This window comes from Silene latifolia, chromosome 1 (assembly GCF_048544455.1).
Source record: "Silene latifolia isolate original U9 population chromosome 1, ASM4854445v1, whole genome shotgun sequence".
In the NCBI taxonomy this organism is placed as follows: Eukaryota; Viridiplantae; Streptophyta; class Magnoliopsida; order Caryophyllales; family Caryophyllaceae; genus Silene; species Silene latifolia.
In genome coordinates, this window is record NC_133526.1 from 138195083 (window position 1) to 138204004 (window position 8922).

At 35.5% G+C, this 8922-nt stretch overlaps 1 long non-coding RNA gene across 1 annotated transcript; it reads left to right on the top strand.

Annotated features, from left to right (window-relative positions):
* The first annotated feature begins 4430 nt into the window (after nucleotides 1–4430).
* On the top strand, nucleotides 4431–6672 carry LOC141609718 (uncharacterized). Its single transcript, XR_012527639.1, has 2 exons — nucleotides 4431–5253; nucleotides 6157–6672. It is a non-coding gene; the product is annotated as an uncharacterized LOC141609718 (long non-coding RNA).
* Nucleotides 6673–8922: the final 2250 nt, after the last annotated feature.

Below are 8922 nucleotides of genomic sequence, written 5' to 3' on the forward strand. Positions count from 1 at the left end.
TTACCCCCTAAAAATCCCTTAGCCACTTGGGGGAACCGATTTTGTGAATTTAAATGAGTGGTGGTCCGGTAGTATTGTTGGTGTAGGGGGTTCGGTGGAATCATAAGGCTGGTGGTTTGTTGGACGGAGTTGAGAGGATTTAATGATTATGATCCAAATTAGAAAAGAAGGATAGTAGAAATGATAAGGGTATAGTGGTCAATTATGTCCATTTAACCGTCCATAACCGATAAATGCCCGGTCTATTGGGCATTTGGGCCATCAACCCTACAAGAGCTAGGTGAGTCCAACTCGGCCGGTGGCAAAGTCTAGAACTACAAGCAGCATTGGAGATGGTCTCCTCATGATCCATGAGTCCAAGTTATTTAACTCTCAGTCTCTCATCCCTTTGTTTAACTCTCAGTCTCTCATTCTAACCATTACTTTATTTTGCTACTATCCATCCCTACTTATCAATTGGTCCTAGCTTAGGTATGTTTACGATTCCCATTCTATGTTTATTTAATGTTTTCATTTTTAATTTCCATTTGTGTTGGTTAAGTATTTGGCTAATTCAAAATGTTTGGAGTTAAAGGACTATTTAAACTATTACAGCTTTACCAGTCTCTCCTTCCAAATCGTTTGTTTACTTTTTTTTTTTTTTTTCATTATTCTTTACAAGGGGGTATTTTAATCAAGGTATTTAGTCAAAATCACGAAATGAAAGAGAGGAACATGATAATGCCATTTGAGCGTCGGTCAAGTATAACTGTATAAGTATTAGCATTGCCTGGAAGACGATAGCCTCATGGGACTATTATCAGAAATGCTGGTCTCCATTGTCAACACCCTACACATACATTTTAAAAAACAAAGGTCTTTGTACGATGTACGCCACGTGTTTTTATCGGATTCTATGATATATCCTTGGTTTTTCAAAATCACACAAGACACCTTGAACTCAATAAATTGTTCAACAAATAACCGAATGCTGAATTTTTACAATTTTAAATGTTAGATTTGGGTGCTTTTGGTTGATTACTCATCCAAAATATGTAAAGCCATCATTATAGTCCTTATTTTCTCATCAATGTACTATTTTTTGTGACAATATGTTACCATTAGAAAACTCGAATTTGGATAATTGGGGTATTTTAGGTGCTAATCTGGGAGTTTAGAGGTATATGTTATAGTTTGGGAAAACTCAGGGTACATCGTACTAAATGAATTCTCATTGACTAGCAACAATTAACCAAGCTACTTTCACGTTGTGTGTTTGTGTAATTGTGTCTACATGTTTGCCATCTCCGCGGCAAAGAAGCTTTTCAAAACTCTTGGCTTATTCTAGGACAACACACTTGTGGGATGCACTCGTATTGATCATTGCACGCGCTTGTTCTTAATTGGTCTTCATGTTCGTTCATGACTTCATCAACATAATTATTCGGGTTTGAATTCAGCAGTCCCAACTCCCAACAACTTTGATAAAATCTACTTTATAGCATTCAACTACACTTCCTGAGGCCACATAGAAATTTGTTTCCAACCTTGCATAAGAAGCACGTGAAAGACTTCTTTACCGTGGACAATCTGGACAATTTTGGCTCATTTCCTTTGTAGAAGCTGGAATTTGACTTACCCCATTTCCAATTCCACTCTATCCACAATATGGACTACTTTGCAACCGCCTGATTTTGATCCATCTTGTAACCCGTTATATCTAGGCTCCTTCTTATCTATTCTATCTAGGCTCATTCCGATTACTACAGTCATATTCGAATACTAGCTTATTTGAAACAAATTGCGTACACCGTTTAACCATCTTTCATTGTGTCTTAATTCCAAATGTAATTGTCAACTTCCCATTATAAGTAGGAAGTGGGAGTGCTTTTTCCTTGCGACCCCTGCGTTAGACTTCCCCCAATTTCTAGTGAAGGAACTTCCTCTCTTCTTTATAAATTGTTCCAAGGGTTTTAAATCGACCCATGTACTCAACTACTTGATCAACGTCTCTTTCAACACCATACTTGGCTTTCATGACCAATCACTTTTCCATCTACCTTGGACGCATCCATGAACGTTTAGGCGGACTCTCGAACCGATTTTAAAGATCTCTATGTTCGATATTTGATCCTTCACATGTATTTTGATGGCCTTTAACTCAGTCCTTGTCGTAAGTTGTACCATCTTAGAAGAAATCTTGTTCCAAGTCATTCTATTATCATCGATGAACTTATGAGCACCGCTAAAGCCCTTTCAGATATTAGGTCTATCAAGATGCTTTCGGAAAACTATTAGGAACTCTTCTTGACCCTTAGGAAGCAACAATGAAATATGAAATCACATTACCCATTGGCCTTACCAATATGCTTGGAAATGCTTGGATAAAGGGGGATTTGGAGAGAAAAGAAGGACAAGAGGCAGGGGATCAATGTTGTATTGCTTGGACATGGGGAGGGGGGAAGGGAAGAGTATATTGAGAGATAATTTTCATCCTTGCGTTTTATAATTGATGGATAATTTCATCCTTACCTTTTATAGTTCAAATCTTAAAGGTTGGAGAGGTTTGGATGGAAAACGCATCTCCGCTGATCGATATCATAAAGAACTAGTCGTCCGCTAGGCCTCTACAGTGGTTCAAGATTAGTGGAATTGAAACATTGAAGCCCAGGTTGCTCTTAGTTGTTCTGAATGAAAATTAGCTACCATGTTTCTCTACCATTACAGGAAAATGTAGTTATTTGTTACTCTTTTGACATCTATTTCATACTTTGCTTTCCTTCTTCCATAGGTAGAGTTGTACTTCCTTTATCTTTAGATGCACTTCTTTTATTTGTCAAACATTAAGAAACAAGTCTTTTATCTTGACGTATAATCAGTTTGGAATTATTAATGGGACTAGAATTAGAATAGGCAAAACCGATTTCCGTTAAACACGCATTTTTTTCTGTCCATGTTTTAAACAAAAAATGATGTTGCTACTCGTTTTACTCTCTTGTAAAATTATTAGACTAGCTTTTCTAATAATTTAAAAATAAAATACTATTTTTACTATGAAATGGTTTTAAGTGAAATGTTAGTTTGGTTATTTGTTTGGGTGTGGCCTAAACCCATTTACATGATTTAACATGGTATCACAGCCCATGACTCAAAACCCCGGTATAATGAATTAAACCGGGCCTTTATCGCCAGCTGTGAGGCTTTATTTACCTCTTATTTGGCCCTGAGCTTCATTGTAGTCCGAGAAGAATCCATCGTTTGATGGCTTATGATTTAAAATGGGTCTCACATTTGAGGGGGGGGAGTGTGAAGAAACCATATAACTCCCACATCTATGTGTCCCACATGGATCGAAGAGGAGAGAGTTTATTACTTTATAAGGCCAAGGGACTACTCTCTATTGCCAATTGGTTTTAGAATAGAATCTCAATTGGCTTATGTCTATCTCGTCCATTTGGGTGTGGTCCAGACCCGTTTACATGATTTAACAAGTATCTTATGTATCGTACATCAATATTGTAAATGCATATGGCATCAGTGATATGTATTATTCTTGCTGAGATCTTCTAGGGTATGCACAAAAGCTTCTAGGTTTATGAAGGTTATGCAGTTTTGTCTCATTTCCCCATTGCATTATCATGCAAATTGGTTTGCTGGTTGGCCATGGTGCTTGAATTAAAGAGAAATAAAAGGGTAATCTTGTTGTTGATGCTTGTATCATGGATGGTTTTGTTCACTTAAGTCACAATGACTTGAGCTTTGTCGTTTTGACTTTCACCTCCACTCTTTGTCGATTGTCCGATGCTTCAACAAGACACGATGCTTGGACAGTCCAATTTAAGCCAAAATATGGATTTTTTTTTTTTTTTTTTTTTTTTTGCAAAATAGCGTCCAAGTGTCCCAACACTCTCAGCACCGTGCTACATTCAACACTAGCAGCTCATTTGAGGTAACATAGATTATTCTTTTTGTTGTTATTTCCCCATTGCATTATCATTCACTCTGGATTGTGGTTGCTGTCAGTGCTGAGTGCTCAGCTCAATAATAAGAATTAAGTGCCCTGGAGGGCGGAGAACATTTAGTTATTGTTACTGCTAGCAGCCTTATTGTAATCTATATTCCGTATAACATTATTCTTTTTGCTGTTATTCTCACCATTCAACATTATTCTTTTTGCTGTTACTCTCACCTTTCAACTTGAATTCCCACCTTACATTATTCTTTTTGCTGTTATCCTACTTGTAGTTGTTTTCACTGTTATCCCAGTTGTTGTATTCTCATCTTCTTGAGCAGACAGTGTGTTGCGGACTGTACTTGTTTCTAAAGTTTTCTCTGGATTATCCTCTGTATTCTCATCTTCTTGAGCGGACAATGTGTTGTGGATTGTGCTTGTTTTAAAAGTTGTTCGTCGAATATGTTTTGGGAACAACCATGCTGCATCCGTGTGCTTTTTTTTTTTTTTTTTTTTTTTTTTTTTATTAGAGTTCTTCACTTATTTATACTTTAGTTTCTCCTATCATGTCTCAGTTAAGGGGTTGTTTGAGACTTTAAGTTTAAGGGGTTGTCGAATGGGAGAACCTAGATGATTTCGGGATTACTTTGTCATTAGTTTGTCTATTTTCATTCTCAAATGTTTTTATTTCACAAGGTGGGACATGATCTTATGTATTGTGTAGACCCACAGATTTCATTAAGCATTAAGGGAGTAGAATGGTCCCAATAATTTTGGCTTCATAAAAATGCGCACACCAAATCAGAGTAACTGTTCTGGCATGGCCCATACTATCTAAGAGATAACTAACTTTTTTCTCCTATTTTATGCCCCTCTCTCTCTTTCTCTTTTCTGTTTTGTCCATTCCCTTCCCTTAACCCTCAATTTGGCATAGAGTCTGAAACAGAGAGCCTCTGTATTTGATTGTTCATTGCTTATATCTGAGATTCTGTGATGATCAGTCTCTTCCTCACCTTCTTCCTGCTCTTAGCCTTCTTATAAAGCGGGGTATAGTATAATAGGGGGTTTAAAGATATGGATAGTGATAACCAAAGTGGTAAGATGATTTCGAGGAATGTAGTTGGTGTTTTGTTGGTTGTGTTTGTATGTTCATTGTTCATAGGAATTCTATCAAGTACAAATAGCGACGGGACTACATCAATGCGGGGTCTCGGGCATGTGGTAGCAGTGGATACAGGAAGCAATTATGTTCCTCTGATTCCTGATCCTATTTATGCTAGTAAAAGAAGGGTGCCCAGTGGACCTGATCCAATTCACAATAGGTATTTACTCTGTTTATGCACTTCAACTCATTCTTAAACTCGGGTTTACCTATGAATAAGTACATTCAGGGTGTATGATCTACTAATTGCATTTTCAGTTGAATTAATACATGTATTTTACTTTCCGAGTCTTATATGATCAGACACTTGAAGCATTCAGGACATGAATGTCACTATTTTGGATATCTGGTAGAGTGTTTTCACTATTTAAGAGCACTATACTCATTTCATTTCTGAGCTTAAATCTTTTCAACCAGTTCCCACCCTAGGTATAGTGCACATTAGTGTTTGGATGCAGTACGAGGGAACTGGGAAGGGAAGGGAAAATGAGGAAAGTGTCAATCCAAAGTTTTCATATGTTAGATTTTAATTTGACTTGTGATCGTTTTTCACCTCTCCATCCAATAGAGATAAAAAGGATTTGATCTTTTCACTTTCCCTCCAGCTCTATGGCTACGCATTGTTTAGATGTATTGTTTAGGGGTAACGCTGCATATGCTGGATCCCCCGTTACCTTCTCATAAGCATGTGTCGGGTAAATGTGGTCGCTGTTGTTGTAAACCGGTAAAATTTGTTATTGGGACACGTGAAATCATCCTTTATTGTGACAGTGGAGGTTGCTGGTAACTTAAGGCTTTAGCTAAAGTTTCTTTGACTGTTGAATCTCTTAATTTTATTTTTCATCTTTTTTACAAAAAAGAAAAGAAGTCATAAAACCACTTTGTTGGTTGGGGAGGAACATATATGGTTCCTTCTTTTTCTTTGCTGTTGTTTTAACGCCCCTTATTTGCCAATACTATGGAAAGCAATAGTCTTACTTGTTTTTAGTTGTTGTTGGGATTCTAAAAAAGCCTATACAATTGTTAATCTCTAAATTTGTTCAAATATTTCACTTGTTATTAGGCATGTAGGCGAGACAAGACGATCACCTGGCCGTGCCTAGCCCCGCAATAATCCAAATGATTTGTGCAACAGTATCCTGAGATTAAGTGACAGGGTCGTCCTATGACTTGTGTTGGTTTTAGATAACTTCTTTTTGATGTTTTTTTTTGTGTGTGTGTGGGTAGTATACTAGTTAACGATATTCTTAACGAAAATCCTATGTATAGGAAGGGACCTTTTGAATTTGATTCCTAGAAGTATGTTACATCACCAGAAAGGGGAGTTGTAACAGCCTACTGCCGATGGCATTCAAATCACTGTAAAGTTATGGCTTTCTCCAATTCTTGCGTCACCTTTTGGATGAAGAGAGATTAATTAGTTACTTGTGAGACGGGGATGCTCATAAATTTGTTACTCGTATTTTCTTACTATTTTGTTCTCATTATAGTTTTATTTATTGTATTTTTTTTGGTTTTGTTATAATAATACTAAGCTACTGGTAGCTCGTCCTCCACAGGAAAAGTAGTTTCCTTAAAAGTTCAAGGTGTTCTGAGCTCAAAATTTAAAGGCTTTAACATTGCTTTTAGTCAGCATGATACTCAATTCCTTCCAATTTTGTTACCGTCCGACTCCTGATATTACATTTGAAAGTGGTATTTGGGATACAAAACCGACCCGATTTTGAATAAACCAACCCAAATAAAAATTAGATAGACTGTAGTCACCTGTATGTATTATAAGCGGGTTTGCTCTTATAAACAGTAAGGCTGGAGAAAAATGTTAAGTTTTCTTTGATCCTGCGAGATCAAGTGCACAATCGAAAACCTCGAAAGAATTGTTTTGCAAATTATTGATGCTTAGTTCTATAGCACACGACTTGAAACTTTTTGGAATCACCTAAATTTTAAAAAGCGGCACAATGTTTAGTGATAATCGTACGCACTCTATAATATTTAACAAAATTTACACAAATTCTTGTTTAAGACGGAAATAATTTGAAGGTTTAAGGAGGAAGACATGGTACATTTCGTAGGGTGCATGAGAACTTGATCAAGTTAAGTACTTACACCTTAAATTATAAAGGCCCAAAACACAATAGTGTTGGTTACCCGAATGGTTGCAGTGCTATATTCCTTTGCTTTCTTTTCTGGTTAATAATAAAGTTGGGTGTTTCAAGAAACAAAGACTAGTCTAAAAGCAAAAGATTAAAGTTTGAATCTTAAAGATGGCCAATTTTGTGGCAAAAGTGAGATAAAAGCATTTCTCCCGTGCAATCTTGATGATTGGTATTCAAAGGATTCATGCCATTTCTAATCAATTTCCTCATTCCGCAATTTTTTTTACCGATCTTAACAAGACTCTCCTTAGTCCTTACCAAGATGGCGGGGAAAATTATTTCTCAATCTAATTCTTTTTAAGTCATGCCTTTAGTAATAGTGTATTTCAATATTTATGTATACATTTGTTTACCATATATTTATACTTAGGCGGATATATTAATGAATATGGTATATTTGTACCTGAGCTTATACGATATTAATTGTATACATTTTTTATACTGTATATTTCGTATTTTGTATCTCAGCTTCTTATTAATTATTTATCTTTGTAATATTTTTTGTATAATTATTTTCGCTGATTATTTTTTATATGTATTTTTATTTTTAATTTATTATTGAATATATTTGCGTTCTATATTTCTTTGACATAATTATTTATGGTAATAATTTTTTTTCTTATTCAAGATTTTTTTTTTATTTTTTTATTGATAATTGTTTTTGCATTTTATAAGGCACTTTATTTACATTATATTTTTTTTGTATAATTTCATAATATTAAGTATGAAATTAGTGAGTTAAATAAAAAAAATGTTAATAAAATATTTTTAAAATATATTTTTTTAAAAATAATTTCTTAAAAATTTCTTGGACATAATTATTTATGGTACAAATATTTTTATTTAAATACTTTTTTTTTTTTTAATAAAAAGTACACACAAAAAACTTGTTAATAAAAAGTACTGCAACAAGGTTCGAACCTTAGACATCTGGTAAGAAAAATGTGTCTCCTACCAACTATGCTACACCAATTGTATGCTTATAATCTACACTCTAAATAAATATTTCGGGGGAACTTGTTATTTTTATGTTATAGTTAAAAGATGAAAGGTCGTTAGGGTTTTCCCCACCTAACTTGCATTTGGCGGGAAACCATGCATTGATTATTTTTTTTGGAGGGAAATATTGTATTATAAATATAGTCATTCCCTCCAAATTTTAATTCATCCAAAGTACATCTTCCCTACTAAATTAATCTTAATTATCCTAAAGGAAAATAACAAAAATGTTTGAAGAGAGGAAAGCTCATGCAAGAGAGATTGTGTGCACGAGGTTGTTCATGAGAGAAATAATCAAGGAAGTTGGTCCTACCAACGTCCAAAATGCTTTAACGAGAGCTAGTCCCGGTTACCATGGAAATACTTTCCTTGTCGATTTATTTGAGGAGGAATTTAATATGCTTAATTGGGGTAAATTTGAACTCGACAAAATGTATTGAAAGAAAATTGACGATGGGATAGAGATGTTAGCTATCCCTAAAGTTGATTCCACCATTGTTAGGGTGGAGGAGCAAGAGGAGGACGAAGTAGTGGAGGTGATTGAGGTTATAGCAACCCCTCCTAAGCCGAAGAACTCCGGAAAAGTTACGGGGAAATCGCCATGCACAAAAACCCCGACATCCCCCCTCCAAAGATGTCCAAGAAGAGGTTCGGGAGAACTCATCCAAGAA